This window comes from Podarcis melisellensis, assembly GCF_964234715.1.
Source record: "Podarcis melisellensis genome assembly, chromosome: 10".
Taxonomy (NCBI): domain Eukaryota; kingdom Metazoa; phylum Chordata; class Lepidosauria; order Squamata; family Lacertidae; genus Podarcis; species Podarcis melisellensis.
This window is the reverse complement of record NC_138542.1, coordinates 5,631,416-5,656,849: the sequence shown is the minus strand read 5'-3', so window position 1 is coordinate 5,656,849 and position 25,434 is coordinate 5,631,416. Positions and strand designations below refer to the sequence as shown.

Genomic DNA, 25,434 nt, shown 5'->3' with positions numbered 1-25,434 from the left:
CCCATTAAGTTTAATGGAACCTTTGTCACCAGAATCTCCCTTTCCTCGGATCACACTATTAGTCTACTTAGATGGCTTTGGGGGCGGGACTATTTCCTCCTTTAACTGAGCAGTGAAACCATTTGCTGTAATTATATCAACAAGCACTTTTGGACCACTTGGGATTGTCTACTAGCTGTGCCATGATAAGGCCAATTCCTCAACTTCGCTGGCTGAAAAATCTGATGGCACCACGAGTGTGCCAATTCTGACAAATAATGCAACAGTCTGTCTTTATTATTCTGCACTAAGTGACACCGTACTATTTATAACGCTGCCACATTTGATGCTGAAAAGCAATTGCTATTCAAAATCAAGTCTCTCTCGCTCGCTCACCCTCTGTCTCTCAACATGTAATTTGCATCTTTTGTGAAAGCACTTCATAACCCTGATGTTGCTGTAGCTACTCAGAGCAATTAAAGGGAAGTGTGGTTCCAGGTAAGGTACAACACACTAAAAACACAAGTGAATTGCAAAGGGCCATTATTACCCACGCACTTTAAAAAAGAGTTATACTGTCCCAATTTCTCCAACTGGTTAGTTTCAGGGATAACACAATAAGGATTCATTTGCCTTTGGAAGAGCACACCCTCGAGACATACCCATCGGTGCTATATTAATTTTATTTACAAATATGCAAGGAGAGCCCAGCAGGTGCAAGCGCACCTCTATAAACATGCAGCACAGTCTGTCTACCCTGCTGATCAGGGTCGCCATGTTGGGGGCAGGGGACTGAGGGCCCCCCAAAATTTTCAAGGAGGGAGCCTAGCCCCCTCAAAATTCAGTGGCAATTGTGCACGCACGCCACACAATGTGCTTCCCTCTCTCGTGCATGCCCCGTGGCATGCTCCTGTCATAAGCACAAGCCGCACAGTGTGCACATGATGTGTCAACCCATCATGCAGTGTCCATGAGTGACATCAGCATGCCCCGCAGCATGTGCACATGTTGGCACACTTGCTGCTGAGAGACCAACTGCATTTCAGCCTGAGTGCTGCATTAACTGGGTGGTAACTCCAGCAGCAGGGACGTGGGTGGCGTTTCCGTGCGCTGCTCTGGTTCGCCAGAAGCGGCTTAGTCATGCTGGCCACATGACCTGGAAGCTGTACACCGGCTCCCTCGGCCAGTAAAGGGAGATGAGCGCCACAACCCCATAGTCGGCCACGACTGGACCTAATGGTCAGGGGTCCCTTTACCTTTAACTAACTCCAGCAGCAGGTGGGGTCAAAAACCTCACACAATGCCCTTAGTAGACAAACAAAATTCAGCACAAAGTGCTCACACTCTTGGCAAAACTTTTGCACATAACATACAGAAGTGCCCATTTCAAAGCATATGTGCATTTAATTGGGAAGCACAAAATAGGTAGGTCGTGTGATGGTTCAGAATTTATCTGGTTAAATTCCCTGGTGTGTGTCACCTGCTGACGTCAGCTCATAGCTGGGTGGAGACAGAAGCTTTCGAAGCTAAGGAGGAGCTTGTTTCCCTGTACTTTCACTTCTCTCTGTGTATCTGTGAGAGAAAGACGTGCCTTTGGATATGGCTGAAAGAAGCCCCGGTCTTTGTTGGTAAAATGTTTTAATAAAGAGCTGTAAATAGACGAACCTGTCTATGTGTGCTTACAAGAAGCAAGACTGCTTTACACCGCTGTTCAACTCTGCTAAGCCGTGACCTGAAGGGAGCAACAGTGGCGCAGCTGTGAAGAAGTGTGCCGGACCCGTTATAAACTGCTGATTGACGATCATAAAGTAATCAGGTGTCACGGCAGATCGATCGATCTCCCAGAGGTCGTCATTCAATTTCTCTCCCATCCCTACATCTGGGACCTTAAGTAGCTTTTGACAATCTTTGCATGTATTTGGATTCATTTGTTTCAAAGGATCATTTCTGGAAATGGAAGCTGCAGGTGTGAGAGGTCTGATCTACACTGGGCCCACAATGGGGGGCAAAGGGCTAAAGCCTCCCTACCTCCCAATCTACATGGTCATAGTCAGGGTTTTTGTTGGGAGGGGGCAGCCCTCCCTTGGCTATGCCCATGCCAATCTAGAATGGAACTTCGCAACCAGCTGTTTCCTCCTTCTAGCCAGTGCAGAACTTGAAGAAGAGGGGGAAAGACATGGTAAAATAAAAAAGACCCCACAGGCCATAAGTTCCCCATCAGGAACTGGTGCTTGAGTTGTCACCCCTCCTTCCTTTTCCCCTTTTCTATTGTTTTTGTTAGATTGTAAACCTAAGGGCAGGGACTGCTTCGTATGCTATTGATCTCATATAAGCCACAAAGTAAAAATGATTTAAATAAACAATCAAACCAAGTGAAACTGTTTAAAGTAACTTTGATGTACTTAAATTGGCATAGCCCTGTACATTTCAAAGTATATATTTTCTGATCTTCTACAAGAAGCAATACTTCCCCACCCACTTTGCTAAATAAAGAATTCTAGGCCGACACAGTGTGCAAGATCTATATTGGTATGTTGAACATGTTACCATCGCTCTAAGCGTCATAACATAACATCCAACGACTGTTTAGGCACACATCATTTGGGGCCAAGATATCTGGAGCTGATGACCTTATTCCTCAGGACCCCCCCCCCCACGCCAACAGTTGCAAGAAGGTCAGGCGGAGGACTGCAGTTTTCCAAGCCTGAGGGGTTACTTTGTCTTCAAATACTTCCTTTTCCCCCTGACACTTGGAATTTGCTTGTTTGGGATGTACTCCCAACTAGTTTGAATTATATGCTCAATTTGCTGACACCATGACAATCTCTGGGCTCTCTGTGTGGCAGATGGGAAGCTGAAAGCCATCCACATGGGAGAGCTGTATAATTTATATGCCTTTTGTTTCTTAGTTGTTTCTAAGGCATTTACAATGTGGGAGTGGAGGATGCAATCCTTCCGACAGGAAATATGTCAATTCCCAGCCAGCACACGATAAACTAAAAGGGTGGAGGAAAAGAGGGTTTACAACCAACCTCCAGACATTCTTCTTGTTTATGCAAGAAGAAGAAACCGTGACTAGGGCTTCTGAAAGCAGGTAGAGGGTGCAACCACAAAGAGTCTCACAGGGAGCCAACAAGAAATTTACCGTATTTTTCGCCCTATAGGACACACCGGCCCATAGGACGCACCTAGTTTTCGAGGGGGGGGGAATCAAGTAAAAAAATATGACACCCCCCCCCCCGCAGCTCTGGGAGCAGTGGACAGGCTGCACGCAGCCTGTGCGCTACTCCAAGACCTTCTCCCTGCTTTAGTGGGTGGTGGCGGAATTCCCCCACCTCCCGCAAAAGCCCACAGGAGCCCAGCGTGACTCCTGCGGGCTTTTCGACCAGGAGGGAGAAGGGACTGAAACGGCCAGTCAGTCCCTTCTCCCTCCTTGGGGAAAAGCCCCCAAGAGCGGCACGCTCTTTAAAGGGTGCACGGCTCCTGCGGGCTTTTCTAGGAGGTGGGGGAATTCCCCCCCCTTGTAGAAAAGCCAGCAGAAGCCGCGGAGCCCCTTTAAAGAGCGTGCGGCTTTTGCGGGCTTTTGGGGGAGGTGGGGGAATTCCCCCGTCTCCCGCAAAAGCCCACAGGAGGGTTGGAGAGTAGCGGGAAGGTGTCGCGCGCCTCCCCGCTGCCCCCCCCATCCTCTGGGGCTGGCGATGGGGGAAGCGCTGCTTTCCCCACCGCCAGCCTCAAAGAGCAGACTCTCCTGGCTTCAGCGGAAGCAACGTGAAGCCTCCGGAGCGCACGCTTCAGAGGCTTTGTGTTGCTATCGCTGAAGCCAAGGAGCCTGCATTCGCCCCATAAGACGCACATACATTTTTGGAGGGGGAAAAGTGTGTCTTATAGGGCGAAAAATACGGTAGATGTGGCCTTAAGGCAAGCCACTTTTTCTCTCCCCATCAGCTCCACATCAGCAATAGGGCTGTTCTGAGGATTAATGATATGATAGATGTGGAGTACCGGTACTTAGAATGCTTGAGGCAAACTGCATAAATGGCTATTGTTGCAATTAGTATGATTTTTCCAACAAAATTGATATAGCTAACTGATAAGCACAAGGTACTTGAAAATTTAATACAGTGGTACCTCGGATTAGGTACTTAATTCGTACTGGAGTTCTGTTCTTAACCTGAAACTATTCTTAACCTGAAGCACAACGTTAGCTAATGGGGTCCTCCTGCCACCACACCGCCGGAGCACGATTTTTGTTCTCATCCTGAAGCAAAGTTCTTAACCCGAGGTACTATTTTTGGGTTAGCGGACTCTGTAACCTGAAGCATATGTAACCTGAGGTACCACTGTAATTAGAAATTGGTGCAGCAGTTGCATTAAAAATCACACTTAAACATAAGTGAATGCTGAAAAGAAGGGGATCAAGACTGATGCACATTGCTAGATAGACCATCCTGGACTCACTCCAAAGAAGACCACTGGATCACTGGGATTTTGTCCTATAGTATTAATATTTCAGCTTGAATGAGAAACACAGCCAAACGTGGACAGGGCTGGGTGTCAAACTACCTTGGCAAACCAGCAGTTTCTTCCTCTGATTAGCTCCCTTGGTGAGTAGCGACAGCTGTGAACAGAAGAGTGTGAATCCGAACTTATGATTTATCTCTGTAGATCATGGCATAAGTAAGAAGACTGGCAAGACTTAACATGACATGAGAGTCTTCATCTTGAACATTGCTTGATACTAACCTCATCTCAATCAACTTCAGTGGACTGGGCATGTGTGGATGCCTGATTATTGTCTTCCAAAGCAACTACTCTATTCCAAACATAAAAATGGAAAGCATAATGCTGGTGGTAAAGAAAAGACGTTCAAAGACTATCTCAATGCAAATCTTTAAAAATGTAATATAAACACCAACAATTGGGAAACACTGGCCTGCGAGAGTTCCAATTGGAGAACAGCCTTTACCAAAAGTGTCGTGGGTTTTGAAGACACTCAAACTCAGGACGAAAAGGAGAAACACACTAAGAGGAAGGCATGCTTGGCAAACCCTCTCCGTGATCAACTCCCACCCAGAAACCTATGTCCCCACTGTGGAAGAACATGTGGATCCAGAATTGGCCTCCACAGCCACTTACGGACTCACTGTTAAAACTGTGTTTATCGAAGACAATCTTCCTCAGCTAGGAGTGGTCGCCAGAAAAAGACAGGATATTCAACTCCTCAATGGGAGCCATCCAGAAAGGTACTTTGCAGGCAGAGAGCAAACAAAGAGAAGGCCAGGTTCAGTTAAAGGCTCACTATCACCATCTTTCACTTTTTTGTTAAGCAAAACATACAGAGTGAGAAGCAAGCAGGATGACCAGTTTTCGGTCATTTTCTCACTAGAATGGGCAATGGTGAGAAAGGGGCAGGACTTGTTCATTTCAAAGCCTCTCTCTGCCCTAATAGGAAGAATATTATTGCAAAAAGCCAGACAGGCAATTGGTTCTGCTAGTAGGCAGTTAGCTCTTCCAGCTCCAACAGGACAGGATTTACCCAGCACTCCCCAGGAATCAGACCCTTCTGCTTTGCTTTAAGGACAAGTATACTGCTTTGGAAACTGTTAAGACACTTTGTCAATCTTTAGATCAAGGTGAGTATGTACTGCAGAATTTTTCTGTCTGAAGTCGCATTGATATACCCTGTAACTTAGATATTGTATAATAAACCAAGCTTCTTTATTCCTCCAAGTGAGAGGTTCTTGTAAAATTCATACTCATAGACAAGCGCACATTGCACCTCCAGCAAAAGAGTCTAAACCTCTCAGCAGTGTGTCTATGCACATACACAAGTGACGGCTGTGTACTTGTGAGTCCAGGTACATACTTGTAACCTAGTAGGGAATCAGGGAATCACATCAAAGCCTCAATACATGTGACATACTGCTTATGCCCTCTCTTGTATCCACCATGTTAAAATAATTGCTTTGACTGTGACCTTCCAGTGTCTGAAAAGTGGCTTTCATCCACAGACCATGGGGAAAATCACAGAGCCTAGTTTTACTGAAATACAACCATCTGTATTGGTTTAGAAAATATGAGTAATGCTGCTGGACAAATGAGTTCAGCAAACTGCCCTGCATTCGTGCAACAAATACAATTTACTTTGTGGTCTTTGTACAGGAAATTGTGTCTTACTATCTTTGTGAAGTGACTGCTTGCACGCTCATTTACTTATGCAAATGTATTAGCTACCTCTGAACATTTGCTGTGTCTCTCATGTGAATATTGTTAGTGATTATTAGAAAATGAGATGCATTTTTCGGGGGGGGGTGCCTTTCTTAGCAGGCATGGCTCTATTTAGCAGAGAGATGTCAAAGGATAGAACACAGGAAAAATATGGTAGAGCTTCTCAAGGAGTTTATGCATAAGCTGTTCCTTGCATAATACATATATTTTTGTTTGTGCACAGACCACACATTTCCCCATCAAAACTGATTCAGACAGCTGGTGGCATCACTGCTCCTGCAATTGTGTAGGGGCACTGCTGGGTTCATAAAATGCTACAGTGAGATATGCAGAGACACCCCCCCCCTTTTGAATCTGTAACTCACGGTCAATGCGTGGGATAAAATACACAGCCCTCATTATTTCTGTGTTGTGACTGCTTAAGAAGGGGGCCAGCTCCAGTAGCACAGCTCCAACAAATTGAATTGATTTGGAAGCATATTGTCAACCAGTGCAGAGATTTAAGGACTGGTTTAATATGAGCCTGGTCAATGGTGCCCATTAGCACTTTGTGTTCTGTATTAATTGTCTCAGTCTCAGTCAGTCTCAGTCAATTTTATTGCACATAGCCAAAGGCTGCCGCAATGTGCACAGAATTATTTGACAATTAAAAGAAAATATACTGAATTAATAAAAAGACTTAAAACATTTATATTATTAAAACATTACACACTCTAAACAGAGCTATAAAAGTACCCCAATGTGCAAATAAAAACATTAAACAATAAAATTCATAAGCTAAAATCATCACATGGTCACTAATGTTAAAAACAATATCAATTAATACAGCGTGCAATTTATACTCAGAGTTTGGTGACAAAGATAGAGCCTAGCCTGAGGTAGATAGATAGGATCAAACAAATTCATCTCCTTTACAGTTAATGGCTACCTTGGCTATATAATTTGCTCTAATTTTCCCAGCAGCAGTTGCAAAAAGTGCTACCCGCCAGGTCACATACTTATCTGTGTCTGCGAGGAGATATAAAATCATGTCAAAGGGGTTCTGGCCAGGGGACCCTGTCATTATAGGTACTAAAGATCTTTTTCTTGCATCACCATATAATGGACAGTGCAAGATATAATGCATAAGGTCCTCTACTTCAGAACATCCCCTTATGCAAACATGTTCGTTTTTTGGTATGCCTCTGTGTCTCCCATCTCTATAAGCAGAGCTTATTGTATTTAGTCATAGCTCTGTAAAAGCTTTTCGAAGTTGTGCAAAAGTCAATTCATTAAAATAAGATAAGTGTTCACTGGCCTCTCTAAGTTTAAAATACAATGGGACGCACATAGATGTGCACATAGAGTTTAGATCGTTTTTAGTTGTCACTTCCCTTATGATTCGTTTAAAGATATTTTTCTGGGAATATAAGGGAAGTTCTTTAATCTCAGTCACTGAGAGGTCATATTTGCCCATCAGTTGGGCAGCATGATGTACCCAGTTTTTAAGGGGTAATCCATTCGAGAGCTCAATCAGGCGTTTTTGGGGTAGCCTAGTGTTGTCCATCTGTTGAACTCTAAACCAGTAACAGAGAATTCTTTTATCTATTTGGCTCTCTATGCTCAACATGCGAGTTTCCAACCTGACCATGGCAGATTGCACGTCTTTGAGTAAACCTAAAATAACTCTTAAAAAATAATTCTGTGGGGGTTCCAAACCCGAGACCTTTGAGGTACCCCAAATCTCTGCACCATATAGAATCTGGGCCATTGTTTTTGCTTTATACACAGATAGAGCTGGGTTGACCAAATTTCCACCTTTACAGGCAGCGAATTTCAGAATAGCTTTTGCTGATTTAAAGGCTTGCAATTTAATATTGGATAGCTATGTATTCCAAGATGTCGTTTCTGAATAAATCAATCCCAGATATTTAAACGTATTTACTTGGTTTATAATGTGTTCATCCAGGTGCCAAACATGCTTTTAGAACGCTTCCCAAATACAATGACCTGCGTCTTCTCATAGTTTATGGATAAAGCATTCCTCGTGCAATATGAACTTAATTTTGCAAGCAGCCGTCTCAGGCCCACCTGGGTTCTAGATACAAGTACTAGGTCATCAGCATACATTAAAACTGAGAGTTTTTGGTCGAGAATTGTGACAGGGGCAAACTGTAGGCCCTCTAGTTCTTTAACCATGTCATTAATATAAAAATTAATCAGGAAAGGTGTCAAAATGCATCCCTGTTTGACTCCAGTAATGGTCTTAATTCCAGTGGTGAGATGGCCAGCCAGATCCACCTTTACTTGTATTGATGTGTCAGTATATAATGTTTTGATGAGAAATAATAGACTGTCTATATTTGTCTTTTCCAATTTTTGCCACAATGCATGTATTAATCGAAGCCTCCAAACAGTCTTCAAGGGTAGTCCTACATTGAGACACAGTACTAGTCCAATCTGGTGGTTGCAAGAGCATGGTCCGTAGTAGCCAGACTACCCCTATCCAGAAAGGCCCAAAGCTGGTGAACCAGCCATTACTAGATCACTTGATCTAAAGAATGACCTAGGTGTCAAGTGGCAATACTGGATCAAGGAATAACATCAAGCTATGTAGTGGTCCGCCCCCCCCCCCCGGGGAGTGCAACACCATCTAGAACCCGTCATCTATGCATTTCTCAGACTTGAGAGCCTGCAACACACAATATCTCTATGTTGTCTGGATTCAGTTTCAATTTAGTGCCTCACATCTAGCCCATTACTACCTCCAGGCAACAGCCCAGCACCAGAACTGCCTGTACTGATTGACATGTCATGGGTGTCATTGGCATACCGATGGCACTTCAGTCCAATTCCCTTAAGCAAGCAGAGCACATTGTGCAGAGGCCTAAAATAAGGTTGGAGCTTGCTTTTTGACTGATCATATGGAGAGGCCTTCAGTGTCATTTCCAAGCACAGAAAAATAAACTATTAAAGTGAAGAAAAGCCTTAGTAAAAGATACATCTTTATTGTTCAATTTATAGCAAGAAGGACTGCAAGGAAATCTCCTCAGTATGTGATGCTCTTTGGTTTTGCTGGACACGTATCTGGAGTGAATGCATGTTCTGCAGTTGAAACAGCTTGTTACTGACAGATGTATGCAAGGCTTATCATGCCTTAATATAGCCAGAGGGCTCCTGCAGAATTAGATTGCTAATCTTTAATAAACATCAGATGCAACCTTAGTATGACCTTGAATACACCTTGCCATAGCAAACCTCAACAATATTTAATGAGCTTTTTTTTGCTTGCTTTGCTACTTTATATAGGGATAATATTGCCATAAGCAATAAAACTGCTCGAGAACTTCTACTCATCTCTGTCAGAAGAACATAAAACAGAGGTATTCTGCATTTGTCTTGTTCTTCTAAACTCCCAGATGGCACAAACAGGGAACATTATTTTCAAGGAAACTGACTTTACATGTATTACAAGGCAGGAAGCTCCAAGGGTTTATGATACTTGCTCTGAGTAAGAGAGTAAAACACAACACCATAAAAGTTTAGAAACCCTTCCCTAGCCGAGAGTTACAATGAAAAAGGGAGGGGGCTACACTGGGGCTGCATTACATGATGTGCATGTAATGGATACAGATACACCACCACAGTTCAAATAAATGGCCCCATGACATCCTGTCCCAGGCAGCCCCCCAAGCAATGAAAGCAAGTGTGTTGATTGTCATTGCATGTAGGAAGTGGTCTTAGAGAGCAATATGCTAGCACTGTCTTGTGTAATGACATATACGTATACTCCTCAGCTTGACTTCCATAGGCCCAGTTATTCTTAGGGGCATAATAAAATAGTCAGAGAAGCAAATATCAATAGCCTGTATTCAGATGCCTGCATCGGAAATATTTTCAAAAGGACCGTAGCTCAGGAGCAGAGCACATACTTTGTATGCAAGAGGTCCCATGCTTGGCATCTCCACAAAGGGCTGGGGAAAACTCGTGACTGAAACCCTACGCAGCGTGCACAGTCCTCAGCTAGCTGGACCAATGGTCCTAATGTGGTATAGCATTTCTTTCTTTCTTAAGATTTATATGCCACTTGATTGGAGATAAAACCTCAATGCAGATACCAAAAAAATAAAAATAAAACAATAAAATTTTCATTAAACATTTTGCAGCCATAATTAAAAACATACAGAAACATACTGCAATAAAATAGGCTAAAACAAATTCAAACTTCTACAACCTTTGAGTAAGGTAAAGGTAAAGGACCCCTGACTGTTAAGTCCAGTTGTGAACGGCTCTGGGATTGCAGTGTTCTGGGATTGCAGTGCTCATCTCGCTTTACAGGCCAAGGGAACTGCCGTTTGTACGCAGACAGTTTTTCCGGGTCATGTGGCCAGCATGACTAAGCCGCTTCTGGCGACACCAGAGCAGCGCATGGAAACGCCATTTACCTTCCCGCCGGAGCAGTACCTATTTATCTACTTGCACTTTGACGTCCTTTCGAACTGCTAGGTTGGCAGGAGCAGGGACTGAGCAACAGGAGCTCACCCCATCGCGGGGATTCGAACCACCGACCTTCTGATTGGCAAGCCCTAGGCTCAGTGGTTTAGACCACAGCGCCACCCGCGTCAGTCCACAACCTTTGAGTAGCCTTGTCTAAATAAGAATTTCTTCAGCAGGCACCAAAAGGAATACAGTGAAGATGCCTGCCTGAAGTCAATAGGCTGGGTGTTCGAAAGTGTTGGTGCTGCCACACTAAACACTGAACCAGTTTGAAGTCCATATTGTGATATTGGTTTCATAATTTTTGACCTGGCAATATATTGTCAATCATGATGTGTGTGTTCGTGTGTGTGCTATGCAAAAATCACAATGTGGGGAAAACCGTGAAGCCAGCCATCCTTATTTCAGACATCATGATATATTAGTAGATTGCGATGTTTAGCTAGTGATACATCATGAAGTTGAAAACCACATATCACCCAGCCCTAGTCTCCACCACGTCCCCCCAAAGGCGGCCTTGGCAACTGTCCAATAGCAGTTCCAATCCAAAAGGTCTAAAGCAGGCTTCTTTAGGAGCAGTCGCTTCCTATGCTTATTTGTTTGCTAAGAATCTTGTCATCTGCCATGGATGCTTTAAGTGAGAATCCTGCATGGCAGTGGGTTGCACTAGATGACCCTCAGGGTCCCTTCCAGCCCTACAATTCTCTGCTTCTATATTGTACCAATCTGCAACTGGAGCAGACTGGCATGGCTTAGCTTCGCTCCACTTCAGGCAGCAAGGGTGGTATCCTCATATGATAACAATGCACGTCAGTGCCAGAACTGATCTGCTGGGCATTTTCATGACCACATAGCACAGGTTTGATCCAATAGTGCCCTTTGAAATGTGGAGGACAGGTGAAAGACTGTTTTATACCTTGCACTGAAATAGATGAAAACAGTGGAACTGAAAGACGAGAACTTCTGTAATACACACATAAAGGACCTTCACAAACTGAACAGCTCTGTTAGTGTGGAATGCTAGTAGTGATTTGCTTTCCATTCATGGTTTTTAGATCAAACACCATGACTTTCAGGCTAGCAATCAAAGTGTTAATTGAGTCATCTTTGTGCTGTTGGCAAACTCCCAATTCCACCTACAATGAATCTACTTTCAAGAGTACTCCTGACCGAAGATTAAACCCATCTACAAAGGAGCTCATTCTTAGCTCTGTTCCTAATCCATAAAACATCTTTATTCCATTATCTTTGCCAAGAAGGCTTTTCAAGATGTTAATATATAATATTCACAGGGTAAAGAACATTAATAGTAGGAGGTGTGAAGTGAATTCATTGAGTTAAATCAAGCATCGAAGATTATTGTCACGTGTGTACATGTATGTCGGCATGTATTTGTAACAGTATGTTTGTATATAGGAATGAAATGAATACAGCTTTTTACATTGCAGAAGAACACTAAAAATGTGCTCTACATAGTTTTGGGGTAATTGTGTGATTTTCAATATTTAAGAGCAACAGAGGAGGCTTGGCGTTTAAATGCTTGTGACTCCTCAGTTAAAGATGAAAAGAAGAGAAGTGATGTTTGGTAGAAATTCAATCTGCAAATTGCCATTTCAAAAGAAAGTATAATGCAAGTGATTCAGAGAAGCTAATAGCAACCATCTGTAAAAGACAGAGCTTCCTTTAATTGAATTTACAGGTGCCCCCAAATCCTTTCATAAAGTGCCCCCCTCTAGGGTCCTTTTTCAGTAATATATTTTAAAAGCATTACAGGAAAGTTGGATATTAGAGATTGCAAGAGACAGACAGGAAAGAGGTTTCTTTGTTCTCTACAGGAAAGACAGAGACATGCTGCACTGCAATGAAGACTGGGAGGCAACAGTGGCCCCAGCGCTGTCCAAAATGTAGGGTAAGAAGCAGCTTAGAAGGAACTCAAGGCATGAGTTACTACTACTACTACTACTACTACTACTACTAGCTATTATTTTATTATTATATATATGCAAGCCATCTGACTGGGTTGCCAATGGTTAAAATGTTTTGAAATAGTCAGGTTTCTTTTTTATATAAAAAGGGGTGCGGTATGGTTGCTGCCTTCTGGTATGCACAATGTGGCCTAAATGACTTAGCCCATTGATTTAAACTAAGTAGATGCTTTCTATCTCCTTGAAATCAACAGTAGTCCTTTAGGGACATGATGCCAAACTGTAGTTAATCATTCTCCAGTGTGCTGTTCAAGCAAGTTAGCACCTAACTGTAGTTTATGATATCCTGGCTCATTACAAACCATAGCTTAAATCAACCAAAATTCCTCCAAGCTTAGACATCATACTGGGGAATTCTCTTTAGCATACCCTCCAACATTTCTCAGATGAAAATAGGGACATCCTATTCCACATCAGGAAGTCTCTCCTGCGTTTGATCTCACCACACATCATATACATCAGTCACCGTGAAGCAACTACAATCTCTTCGCTGAACCTACCTCTCAGGATTGTTGTAAAGAAAAAATATGTGACGGAAGGGATCGTGTACCACACCTTCCACAGAAAAATGGAATGAAATAAAAATTTAGTTGAAATCTGTCCTGAGTCCCTATCAGGGGGAAAGGTGGGAAAGAAAGAAAGAAAGAAAGAAAGAAAGAAAGAAAGAAAGAAAGAAAGAAAGAAAGAAAGAAAGAATAAGAGCTGGTTGTTGATTATCTGTGCATTCAGTAAAGAGGCAAATTGAAGGGCCTGTTGCATTATGGAATTACATCACATGGTTTCATTACTATAATATGCCAAGATCAACATCTATAAATACCTACATCTATACTGGAAAATAATTATTTAGAAGTCTGTTAGACATCTAGTGCATGCTCAAAACTTCAATGTGGCATACAAAACTAAAGGAAATGTTAAGACTTATTTTAATGAGCTTATACAGCCTTGACTATATAAAAATAATACTTGAAACCAACTACACTTAATATTTATGTTTGCTGTCTTCTTAAAAATTATTGTGCTTTACACAAATTAGAGATTAAAGGGTTTAATTAATTTTAAGTCCAGTGAGAAAATATTTAGATAAAATTGTAGCTGCAAAGGAATTCAATCATGTCTGCTCCCCTCCTTCAAGAAAACAACACATTTCTGTGTCAAGAGTTCTCATAATTCTTGCAGAACTAAAAGCTCTCTTTAGAAGTTGAGCACTTTACCTCAGCTTCTAAAGGAAGTGTGTCTTTTGTGACTTTGCATGCTCCTGATAACATAGGGAGCTCCTGATCTCAGTGTGTGGATTCTAGGATAACCTGTGGCAGTTTGATACATTACCCATTCAGTTAAGCTGAATATGTTCTTAGCACTGAAGAATGTTTAAAGGACAAATGCAGCATTTGCAAAACAAGCTAATAATAAAAAAGGGATATTGCTCATTGAGAGCAGGTTATAACTTCTGCCATGTAGCAATGCGCATGTACAAACAACAAATAATCTATACAGAAAATGTATTGGTGTCATATTTGTTATGCTCATCCCAACCCAACTAGACATTTCTGTTTAAAGCATGAGTTTTATGTTGTTATGCAGTGTGGCAGCAGAGTACAAGTTCAACATTTTATTCTTCTGAGAGACACTAAGCTGCTCTGCATTCATAGGATTTCTTTGTCCTTTGGCTTGGTCTCCCTTTGGCAAGGACAAAACAAAAGGCAAAGTGTGAGAACCAGGAACCAGGGCAAAAGCATACTCTTGCTCATGGGTAGGCAAACTAAGGCCCGGGGGCCGGATCCGGCCCAATCGCCTTCTCAATCTGGCTTGTGGATGGTCTGAGAATCAGTGTGTTTTTACATGAGTAGAATGTGTCCTTTTATTTAAAATGCTTCTCTGAGTTATTTGTGGGGCATAGGAATTCATTCATTTTTTTCTTCAAAATATTGTCCGGCCTTCCACAAGGTCTGAGGCACAGTGGACCCTCTCCCTGCTGAAAAAGTTTGCTGACCCCTACAGTTGAAGCACTTTGACTCGAATGGAGCCACTTTAGCTAAAGCTGTTTAGTAAAGGTGCTTTAACGTAGATCATGACAGCTGAAATTATTTAGGTAAAACTGCTCCCCTCTCTTAGGTTCCTCACATTCCCTTCAAAAAAATATAGTTGAGGAATCAGCCAGGAATCAATTACCTCAACACCATTTACCTCGCAAGCAGCTTATCAGAAACATGGTTGCAGCTATATCGGTGAGATGTCATTTGGCTAACCCAGTTTTGGATCAATTAGGTTCTAATCATCAACAATCAGATGTAGCTCAGTGGCTCAGAAAAACTCCCAATTTTAGTCTCAGGGCTCTGTTTCAAATCCAATTCACAGGCTGCAAAAGGTGAGAAATGATTCTCATGGTAAGCCTCAAAGGCTTCTGTTAAGATTTCATTTTTTGCAAATTCAGACATTTCTAGTTAGGATGAATCTCACAGTCTTTTTTTAAAAAAGTAAATATACTCTTCAGTCAAGAGGTTTACATGGACATAAACTCAGCCAGTACTCACTCTCTCTCTCTCTCTCTCTCTCTCTCTCTCTCTCTCTCTCTCTCTCTCTCTCTTTTTCTTTCTTTCTTTCTTTCTTTCTTTCTTTCTTTCTTTCTTTCTTTCTTTCTTTCTTTCTCTTTTATATTCTCTCTCTCTCTCTCTCTCTCTCTCTCTCTCTCTCTCTCTCTAGCATTAAGTGTGAATCAGGCCAGTTAATGGCAAGTCATAACTAGGCTCATGTCTGCTTAGTGCACTTTTAGATTATTAGCTCACCTTTTCCATCTTCATATAAGCTGAAAATGTACACTTGTGAATGGGTGTACTATCATATAATTCTCTTCAGTTAAGAGCAAATACCTCCTATACCTCAATTTACCTCCAAATGGCGCTTTTACAGAAAAACATATCCCTGTAAGTGTAACAATTTGAATGAACATGACCAAAGCTATTATTTTATCACCGTTAATTTTGAAATAATAAAATATCAATTTCCTTAGCCTTTTTCTATGTTTTTATCATTGATGTTCTGCAGTGTGTTTTTAATGTTGTACACCGCCCTGGGATCTTCTGATAAAGGGCAGTATATAAATTGAGTAAACAACAACAATGCCGACTTAGGAGTAAGAGTCACTGATCTGAAGGAGTACAACCAAGTACCTTGATAAATGTGTGCCTGAGATCGTCTTCTGAGGCCCTTTTTGGTGTGCCTCCTCTACAAGAGGTCTGCACAGCGACAACATGAAAATGGGTCTTTTCTGCAGTGGCTCCCTGTTTGTGGGATCCTCTCGCCAAGGAGGTTCGCCTGGCGCCTTCATAATACACCTTTAGGTGCCAGGAGAAGATATTCCTCTTTAACCAGGCCTTTGGCTGATTGATATCCAATGCCCTTTTAAAATGTGTTGGGGAAGGGGGCATTATTGGGTTGTCTTCATTTTTGTTTTTATTATGTATTTTCAGGGGTTTTTTTAATTGTGAACTGCCCTGAGATCTACGGGCATAGGGTGATATACAAATTTAATAAATAATAATAATAATAAATAAAAATACAGTACGTGCATGTCCCCAATCCCCTTCTTCTGGAAACAGTGCTGACTTAAATAAGCTAACACCTTAAATTCCATGTTCAACAATAAAACACAATAGAGAGAGAAATCTCTGTATTTCTTTTGCCTGGAGAAGAGATATCATTCACCATTAATGCAGTGAAATATGAGGTGAAAAAGTGTGCTACTATAAAAATGTGCATTGAGTGTGCATTAATGCGCTGCTTTTGAGAAATGAGGCAAGAAATATTGACATACTTGAGATGAAGAGAAAGGGCACTTAAATTTGTCGACACTGTGATAAATAAACTAGGAAAGGAGAATGAAGGAGAGAGAGAGAGACACGAATGAAATGAACCAAAGCACAACATAAACAAAAATAGGACCACACCCAAATCCACTCACTGAAATTTGAAAATGGGATATGGGGAAACTGCTATTCAGAGAGGGGCCAGCTTGGTTCAGAATTATTGTTATTGAGGTCTATGGGGTTCAGGCTGAGCTTCAGTTGACAAAGAGGGGGAACCTGACCAACGGGGTTACCAGAGATAGAGGGCAAGTTGAGGTGTGTGCTTGCTGGAAATGGGGGTGCTCCCACTCCCATTGCACCTCCTCTGAGATCAGGTTTGAAGTTGGGGCGAAGCTGAATACTTCATGCTGGCTCACTATCCTTTTGATATGGATGGGGTAGGAAGGAATCACTTCAAAGCATGTTCCACGGCTGCCTTTAAATTTGGTAACATACTGACAGTAGCTGGACAACAGCCAGGTCCTCCCCTCTTTGCTCCCAAATCTTAGAAGTGAAAGAAAACCAGCAGGCCTGGATGCCCACCTTGTTGTTGTTGTTTAGTCAATTAGTCGTGTCCAACTCTTCATGACCCCATGGACCAGAGGATGCCAGGCACTCCTGTCTTCCACTACCTCTCTGAGTTTCATCAAATTCATGTTGGTCGCTTCTATAACACTGTCCAACCATCTCATCCTCTATTGTCCCCTTGTGCCTTCAATCTTACCCAACATCAGAGCTTTTTTCCATAGAGTCATCTCTTCTCATGAGGTGGCCAAAGTATTTAAGCCTCAGAATCTGTCCTTCCAATGAGCACTCAGGGCTGATTTCCTTCAGAATGGATAGGTTTCATCTTCTTGCAGTCCATGGGACTCTCAAGAGTCTCCTCCAGACCAAAAGCATCAATTCTCCAGCGATCAGCCTTCTTTGTGGTCCAGCTCTCACTTCCATACATCTCTACTGGGAAAACCATAGCTTTAACTCTACGGATCTTTGTCGACAAGGTAATGTCTCTGCTTTTTTTTCTTTTTTAGCTGCCTACATTTCTAATGATGCTGCAAATGAAGAATCAGAATTGGCCTCCTCTTACCCTGTTTGTCCCCTGAGGGATTGCAGTAGGGAGAGGGGTGGTGAATCCCCAGCATGCATGTGAAATGGAACACACAGCTCTTTGCCCTGTGTGTGATTTCCAAGTCACAACCAAATTCTGCAGCTTCCATTTTCCTCAATTTCTACAATGCCACCTATCCTTGATTGTTTCCAGGCCCAGCTCACACCTAAAAATGTTTTATGGCCTTGGGACCACGAGCAACTGGATTTGTTGCTGGTAGCACTTGCTGAACAACTATCATCTACAAGAATCTCTATATTGATTCCCTCCCGCCGCCCATCTGGGAAAGAGAGAAAACATTAGACGTAAGGCCAATACCCTGCAGTTAAATTGCACTTGACATTACTGGCAGCCTGACTGGGCTTTTAGTTAATAGTGGCATCCAGAGTACATTGTGTACTAAGAAGATACATATATGACATCTTTTATTTGTGGGATTCTGTATTCTCCTTTGCTTTCCAGCTGCACGGTGCTGGAGCAAACAACACTTATCAAAGCATTTTATTCCATAGCTACTTTGAAAAGAATGTTGTGCAAAGTGGGAGGGAGCTTCAGGGGCTCGGGGTTACATTTCTAACAAAGAGAGGCAAGCAAAAAAGATGCACAAAAGCTGTACTATCAGATTCCTGCCCTTGGCCTTGTAATGCCATGACCATCAATACAGCTTTTTGGATGCTGCAGACTAAGGGGCTATGTTTCACAAGCAACACAATCTGGGCAGCACGTGCAGAATTACTTCCGACTGGAGAGGAGATTGGAGATTCTCCCCCAAACCCACATGGGGCTTGCCTCTTGAGTTGCTTCCTCATTCTTGTAAGACACATGTGTCATTCTCAAGGTTTACCTCAACCTCCAGGAAAAGATTTACAGGGAGCTGCAGAGGGAAGCGGGAGGCAGGAAAACCCTGTTTTATGAATGAGAACTGTGCTCCATTCACGGAAGGAAAGTTAGGATCCAAGTCATACAACACTGGCATGTCTGGAAGAAGTAACCCTTCTTGTGGATCACAGGGCCAGGAAGAAGTTGTTTTGGGAAACAGCAAACAGTAGGTGCCTGTCATAGTTGAACATGGTTGCTATTCCACAAATCAGGAGCAGCTACACTGAAAACCCTTCTACAATTGCTCTATTTTAGGAGACTTCAAAGAGAGACTCAAGCTATTGGGTATGTAAGGAACCTGGTCGTAAGCGGCATAGGGTCTTATATGCTACTACCAAAACCTTGAACTTGGCCCAGTAGTAGATTGGCAGCCTGTATAGATCCCAGATCCCAAATGATGCACATAGAGACCTATAAGCTCAGCTAACTAGCCAGGCTAGAGGCCTTGTGTCCATTGTTTCTTTGTAGTGCCTTATCTTGTGCTAGGAGCAGCTTTAGTCCCAAGGTTGTAAACAACACTCCTAAGTGTCTACATTTGACAATGAGACATGCTGTGCTCAAATGTGCTAAACCCCTCAGGTAGAAAGGAATGCAAAGAGACCACTTGCGGGGGGGGAGGGGCTGCTTAGAGAGACCTTTGTTTCCTTGCCTAATGAATATGTAATGAAGGAAAGGACATACATGGTATAATTAGTATTGTGTTGTAACTTTAGATTGGAGGAAGTTTATGCATATGTATTGCTTGGCTTGCTCAGCTTTTGGAGAGTGATCCCACTGAGCCTTTATTGATAGCAATAAACACCCTTTGTTTTCTCACCACTGCGTGGAGATTTCCTTCAGCCTCAAAAGTTAATTTTGCTACACAAAGGCATCCTAGAAGCCACATTTTGTGCTAGCTGCAGCCTCCAAACCAATGTTAATCCCAAGTAGAACACATTGCAGAAATGCAACCTTGAGTCTACCGGCGCCTGGACTATGGTGATCAAGTCATCCTGATCCAGGAATAGTCAGTAAACTTATTTAGCCAGTTTTACAGAACCAATCAATTTGAGCCAATCAGAATTAAGCTCATTGATTCTAGCCAGCATGACAATGGTCAGGGTTCATGGGAGTCGTAGCTCAGAAACCTCTGGATAAGGATTTAGAGACATTTATCTCCTACTCCTATGGAAGGTGTTTCCTTTGGTAGCACTTGGCATAAGACTTCAGTATCTCCCTAAGAGAAATGTATTTCAGGATTTAAATGCAGTGCTCAACACTACCTTCAGATGCTCTAATATATTTATTTGTTCAAGGAGGAGAGGGTACTGGGTGAGACCTACAGGAGACCACACCATGGAGCAGAAGCGGCTTACAGTGATTTTATGGCAGCACACTAACTCTGTGGTAAAACACAGAAACCATTTCAGTGGGAACTATTAAGACTTTGTGTTAACAGGGTGTATTTATACTCACTCAGGGGACATTGCTACAATTTTTTAAAACTTTTGGGAAGCACCTGAGAGTACAAAATGAAGGCAATCATTTTTACTGGCTGCTGGGACATCTATTGTATGAAGCAAGGCAGCGTGTACAGAACATCCCAAACATCCCAAGGCTCTGTTCAATCATGTGTTAAATCTTCATTGATCCTGTTGTATTTTTTTGTGTTTCAGAGCAATTTGCACCCAGCAGGAGCTGCCAGCTCTGACATAAAAAGACACTGAAACTGTCCGGCCTCCTTCAAGTGTGGATGATCTCCAAAGAGCCTAAATGTATCTGGCAGATGTAATAGGGTTAACGGTTGAAGCAATAAGGATATTTCTCAGGCTGCTGAAAGACACATACACTGCAGCTGCTTCACTTATAAATTTGTCAGCTGAATTCAATTAAGTTACTTGCAGTTCTTGGAAAAGCTTAGGGGGGGGGGGAAACCTACACTTTAGGAATGAGTATTTTTCACTCTCAATTCTTCTAAACACAAGAATCACTTTCAAAGAAACAGCATTCTGTTTTCAGCAATCGTGACACAGATGCCTGCAGGCACTTAGAAGCAGGGATTGAACATGATGGCTTTGTCCTTTTCTTTCTGCACAGCACCTGTTATTCACAGATAGACTGCCCCTGAACATAGTGATTTCCATCACAGCTAATAGTCAGGGCTCATCCTACCATTACGCAGAACGATGCAGCAGGTCCTGGGGTCTCAGGGGAGCAGCACCCCCTGGCCATTTCATTTTTCTGGAGGGTATAGTTGTGTGTGCCCCATAAGCGAGTCTGATGTCCTCAAGACTGGTGGAAGATCCAGTTGCTTCTACATCTGGAACTGGGTTGAGCTTGAAGGCCCTGTGCCTCATGCAGTGAAATGGCTTGGGCCAGTTATGCTATCAAGACTACCACTCTTGGGCTTGAACAAAAGAACCAGTGTCTATTACCGATAACCTCCCTCCTGCAAAAGTAAGATCTAAAAGCCAATGAAGATATGACAGTTCAGGATGACAGATCAGCAGTTAATGCAAACTATGGAATAAATGTATTGACTTATGTATTTTTAAGAATCTCAAAGTGCCCATCAGTAAAAACTCTCATGGGAGTGTTCAATAAAATAATAACTATATATATATATATTCTTTCTAGTACAATTCTGGGCAAAGCTTCACCTACTGACATTCTGTCTGGCATACATCTTACCATGTGTGTGGCCTGTCTTTTTCTGTGAGTCAACAGTTTTCCTATAAAAATGGGTGCTGGTGCTCACTATGAAGTTGTTAGCTTAGGTCCAAGCTAAATCTGAGCTGATTTTGAGATCTTCAGCAGAGGCCCTTCTGTTAGTCCTGCCACCCTCACAGGCACACTTGGTGGGGATGCAGAAAAGGGCTTTCTTTGTGGTGGCTCCCAGACTCTGGAACTCCCTCCCTGGAGAAGCTAGACCGACTCCTTCCTTGTTGTCCTTCAACTGGCAGGTGAAGACCTTCTTGTTCCAGCAGGTTTTTGGGAACTGACTGCTTTTAATGAAAGGGCAGGTGCCATGCTGTTCTTATTCTAATTTGTATGTTTTAAATGGATTTTTTATATTTACATATTTTTATGTATAATTGTTTTTAATTTTTTTTTCTACCTTTTTTTTAGTGATTCTTGTTTTTATCTGTAGGCTGGCTTGAGCCCCGTAAGGGGACAAGGCAAGGTATAAATTAATATATAATAAATAATAATAATAGTTATCTACAGATTAAAAGTTTCCTACCGCAAAACAAAGAGGTCCAAATGGGGATAAGACGTCACCTCTATGTTCACAGCCATTATTGTATTGTATTGTTTCTAAATATGCATCTATACATAATAAATTAGCATATGTGGATTTTATGTAAACATGTGTCCTTTTTTTCTGGGTATGAGGAAAGGCTCAAGCTTCATAAGTGAACGTGGCCCAGAAAATCCTATTAGCACCTCTCTTCACAGTGACATTCACATTTCCTGACAAGGGGTGCTCCCAAATTTTAGGAGCTCATGTTCAAAAGGAATCCTCACTAAAATATGACAAAGACCGTAACACCAACATAGACCATACCCAGTTACCAAACCCATATAGGTTAGCTTTTGCCTGATTCTCTTGACGGAAGATAATCAAGTCAGCGGAAGACATTAAGAAAATCCAGAGCAGAGGAGCACTGATAGATTGGTCAAGGGCCGTGAGCAAGAGAAGATGAAGGCAACCAAAGTGAGATGAATCTGTCTTAATAAACCTGAGTCTGGCTAAGAAAGACAGAGAGAAAGAAACTGCAGTGACAACGTGCATTTTCACAAAGCTGTTGGCATTGCAGAATGCTAATAGGGACTGTATGCTGCTAGGGCTGCCACTGATGCTATATGGAGCATATAGAAAGCAGACTACAAGGAGCTGAAGCTTTCAGCTTCACAAGGAGCTGCAGAGAAATTAAATGCTGGTGATTTTGTAGTCTGAAATGGCCAGCTGGAGATTAAGAATTCTGCAAGGAAGTGAGGCCATATAAAGGCTTCTGTGACCGTGAGTGCCACCAAATGGCTACTGTTCTTTTCATGCCAACAAGAGCCTGGTTGAGAAAATAGAATTAATATGCATGCCTTTTATTCAAAATAATGCGTTTTTATGATGATGATGATCTACAATTCTGTGATTCGTCTTGTTTTAATAACCCCCTTTGGCCTATATTTGCACCTAAATCGAGCAGTTGAACTCTTTATTTAAAAGGCCAGATAGCTTTAACAGTCTGCTTTGAGCAGTGCACGGCCTGACCCATAAAAACCCCACGGGCTTTAAGCTTCCATCTCTTCGCTTGTGAGCTTGGAAGTGTTGCTCCAAAGGTTTCCACACATTTAAGTCTACAAAATTTGTGTTGTTATCTCAGCTAATTGTTTTGAAAAACCGTTGCTGGTTGCTGGTGTATCATGCTAAGATTGTGACAGTGAGCTAGGAAGTCCTCAATTCAGATCTCATCTGAGTTATGAACTCACTCAAGAGAATATTCGCTAACCCCCCCCCCCCGAAATATACTGTAGCTATAGGCCCACTTTAGAGAAATGCTGTAAAGTTTATGAAAGAAGTACTTGGAACATAGAGGAATTATTGAATCATAGAACTGTAGAGTTGGAAGGGATGTTGAGGATCATCTAGTCCATGGGTAGGCAAACTAAGGCCCAGGGGGCGGATGCAGCTCAATCACCTTCTAAATCCAGCCCACAGACGGTCCAGGAATCAGCGTGTTTTTACATGAGTAGAGTGTGTCCTTTTATTTAAAATGCATCTCTGGGTTGTTTGTGGAGCACAGGAATTCATTCATATTATTTTTTTCAAAATACAGTGGTGCCTCGCAAGACGAAAAGAATCCGTTCCGCGAGTCTCTTCGTCTTGCGGTTTTTTCGTCTTGCGAAGCAAGCCCATTAGCGGCTTAGCAGCTTAGCGCTATTAGCGGCTTAGTGGATCAGCTGATAAGTGGCTTAGCGGCTTAGCGGATCAGCTGTTAAGCGGCTTAGTGGATCAGCTGATAAGTGTCTTAGTGGATCAGCTGATAAGCGGCTTAGGGGATCAGCTGATAAGCGGCTTAGAAGATCAGCTGATAAGCGGCTTAGCGGATCAGCTGTTAAGCGGCTTAGCAGCTTAGCGGATCAGCTGATAAGCGGCTTAGCGGCTTGGGAAAAAGGGGGGGAGGAAAAAACCCCGCAGGAACTCGCAAGACATTTTCATCTTGCGAAGCAAGCCCATAGGAAATTTGTTTTGTGAAACACCTCCAAAACGGAAAACCCTTTCGTCTAGCAGGTTTTCCATCTTGCGAGGCATTCGTCTAGCGGGGCACCACTGTATTGTCCGGCCCTCCACAAGGTCTGAGGGACAGTGGACCGGCCCCCTGCTGAAAAGGTTGGCTGACCCCCATCTAGTCCAACCCCCTGCAGTGCAGGAATATGCACCTGATCCCCATATGGGGATCAAACCTTCAACCTTGGCATTATCAGCACCATGCTGTAACCAACTGAGCTATAATGTACCATATATATCATCAGTAAAAAGTGTAAAATCTATTTTAAACATGGACATACTGACCTGGTTCACATGATGACATCATAAGCCCACTTGCAGACACTTTTGCTCCTCCTTGCTCTGTTTGGCTGCCATGCCCAGCTGGGCCTCGCTGTAAAACTCTATATTCGCTAACCAGGAGCTCCAGCCAAGGTTTCTTCTTGGTTCAGAGGTTGCAGTTAGTGAGAAGGGGGCTTAGTCCCCAGTCCCAGCTGAGATAATAGGCAGAGTCAAACCTTGGTTTTGTTTAGCATGTCAGTGTGGCAAAGAGGACCAGGGAAAAGCAAAAGGGCTGCAAGCGACTATCGGCTCACCCTTTCCAAGAGAAAATGTGGCTTAGTGTGTCAAGCAAACCAGAAAACTGTTCCATACCAAAGCCAAGACAAATGGAGCATTTTTCATAGGCACCTGAGGATTCCCACCCCCGGGTCCTGATTGCAACTGGAGCATAAATGAATAAACCCACCCTATCCTGGAAGAACCCCCTGCGCTGAGGTACGACTTCTTGGAGCTGCAATGTGTCTCCTGCTTTTTGTTCATGTGTATAGTTAGACTGTGAAGATGTGTCATTCTTAATTCTGTGTTTTATTCTATACAACACCTTGTTTTCTTTTAAGAACTTAAGCAATAATAACTATTATTATTAGATTGCCATGTTTTAAAATATTTTTCCTGCACTCCTTACTGAAAGGAGGACTTGAACTGAAAATCTATTATATTTGCACAGAATGTATAAAATTGCTAAACAAAAACCTGTTGTAGGGCTCATCAGCTGGAAAATCAGGAGAACAAAACAAGCATATACAAGTTGATTTTAAAAGTTCATGGAATTATAATTAGCCTGCATATTAAGCAAAGCAAAAAGAGCAAAAAGGAGAGAAGCAATCCCCAATCTGATGGTGTATTCACATAACGAGACAGTGTAAGATGCTCTCTATTTTACGTTCTACAAGGTTGCAATCATCCTAGGTGTGTTCAACTCCTTTGGTTGGGTCGCCATATTTCAAAAAGTGAAAAAGACTTTTTTGAGCTATTTCCAAAGGAAATTGGTAAAAACAACACTGCCAACATGGCTTGCCATATGCTTGAATTTTCCTGGACATTTTGCCGATCTCCGCCCACACTGCTTCCGACTGCAGAGTTCCAGGTATGTCTGGGAAATTCTGGACATATGGCAACCCTACTTGGTTAACATCCTAATCTTAAAACAAACCTACACTGAAGCCAAACACACACCTTTACAAACTTGACAAACCTTCCTGTTTCAGTTGCCAGCTTGGATTTTTTTTTTAATGTGCATGTATGCACACAAGGATTTCAAAGAGAGCTTTCTTAAGCAAAGCAAGCTTAAGAAATGCACATGCGTGTTTCTGTGCTAAACATGTATACTTGGAAGTAAGTTCT

The 25,434-nt window shown here is 42.5% G+C and overlaps 1 protein-coding gene across 17 annotated transcripts in view; it reads right to left on the bottom strand.

Annotated features, from left to right (window-relative positions):
* MAGI2 (membrane associated guanylate kinase, WW and PDZ domain containing 2) overlaps positions 1–25,434 on the bottom strand; it is a 598,965-nt gene that overhangs the window by 255,230 nt on the left and 318,301 nt on the right. The gene's annotated exons all lie outside the window — the stretch shown is intronic.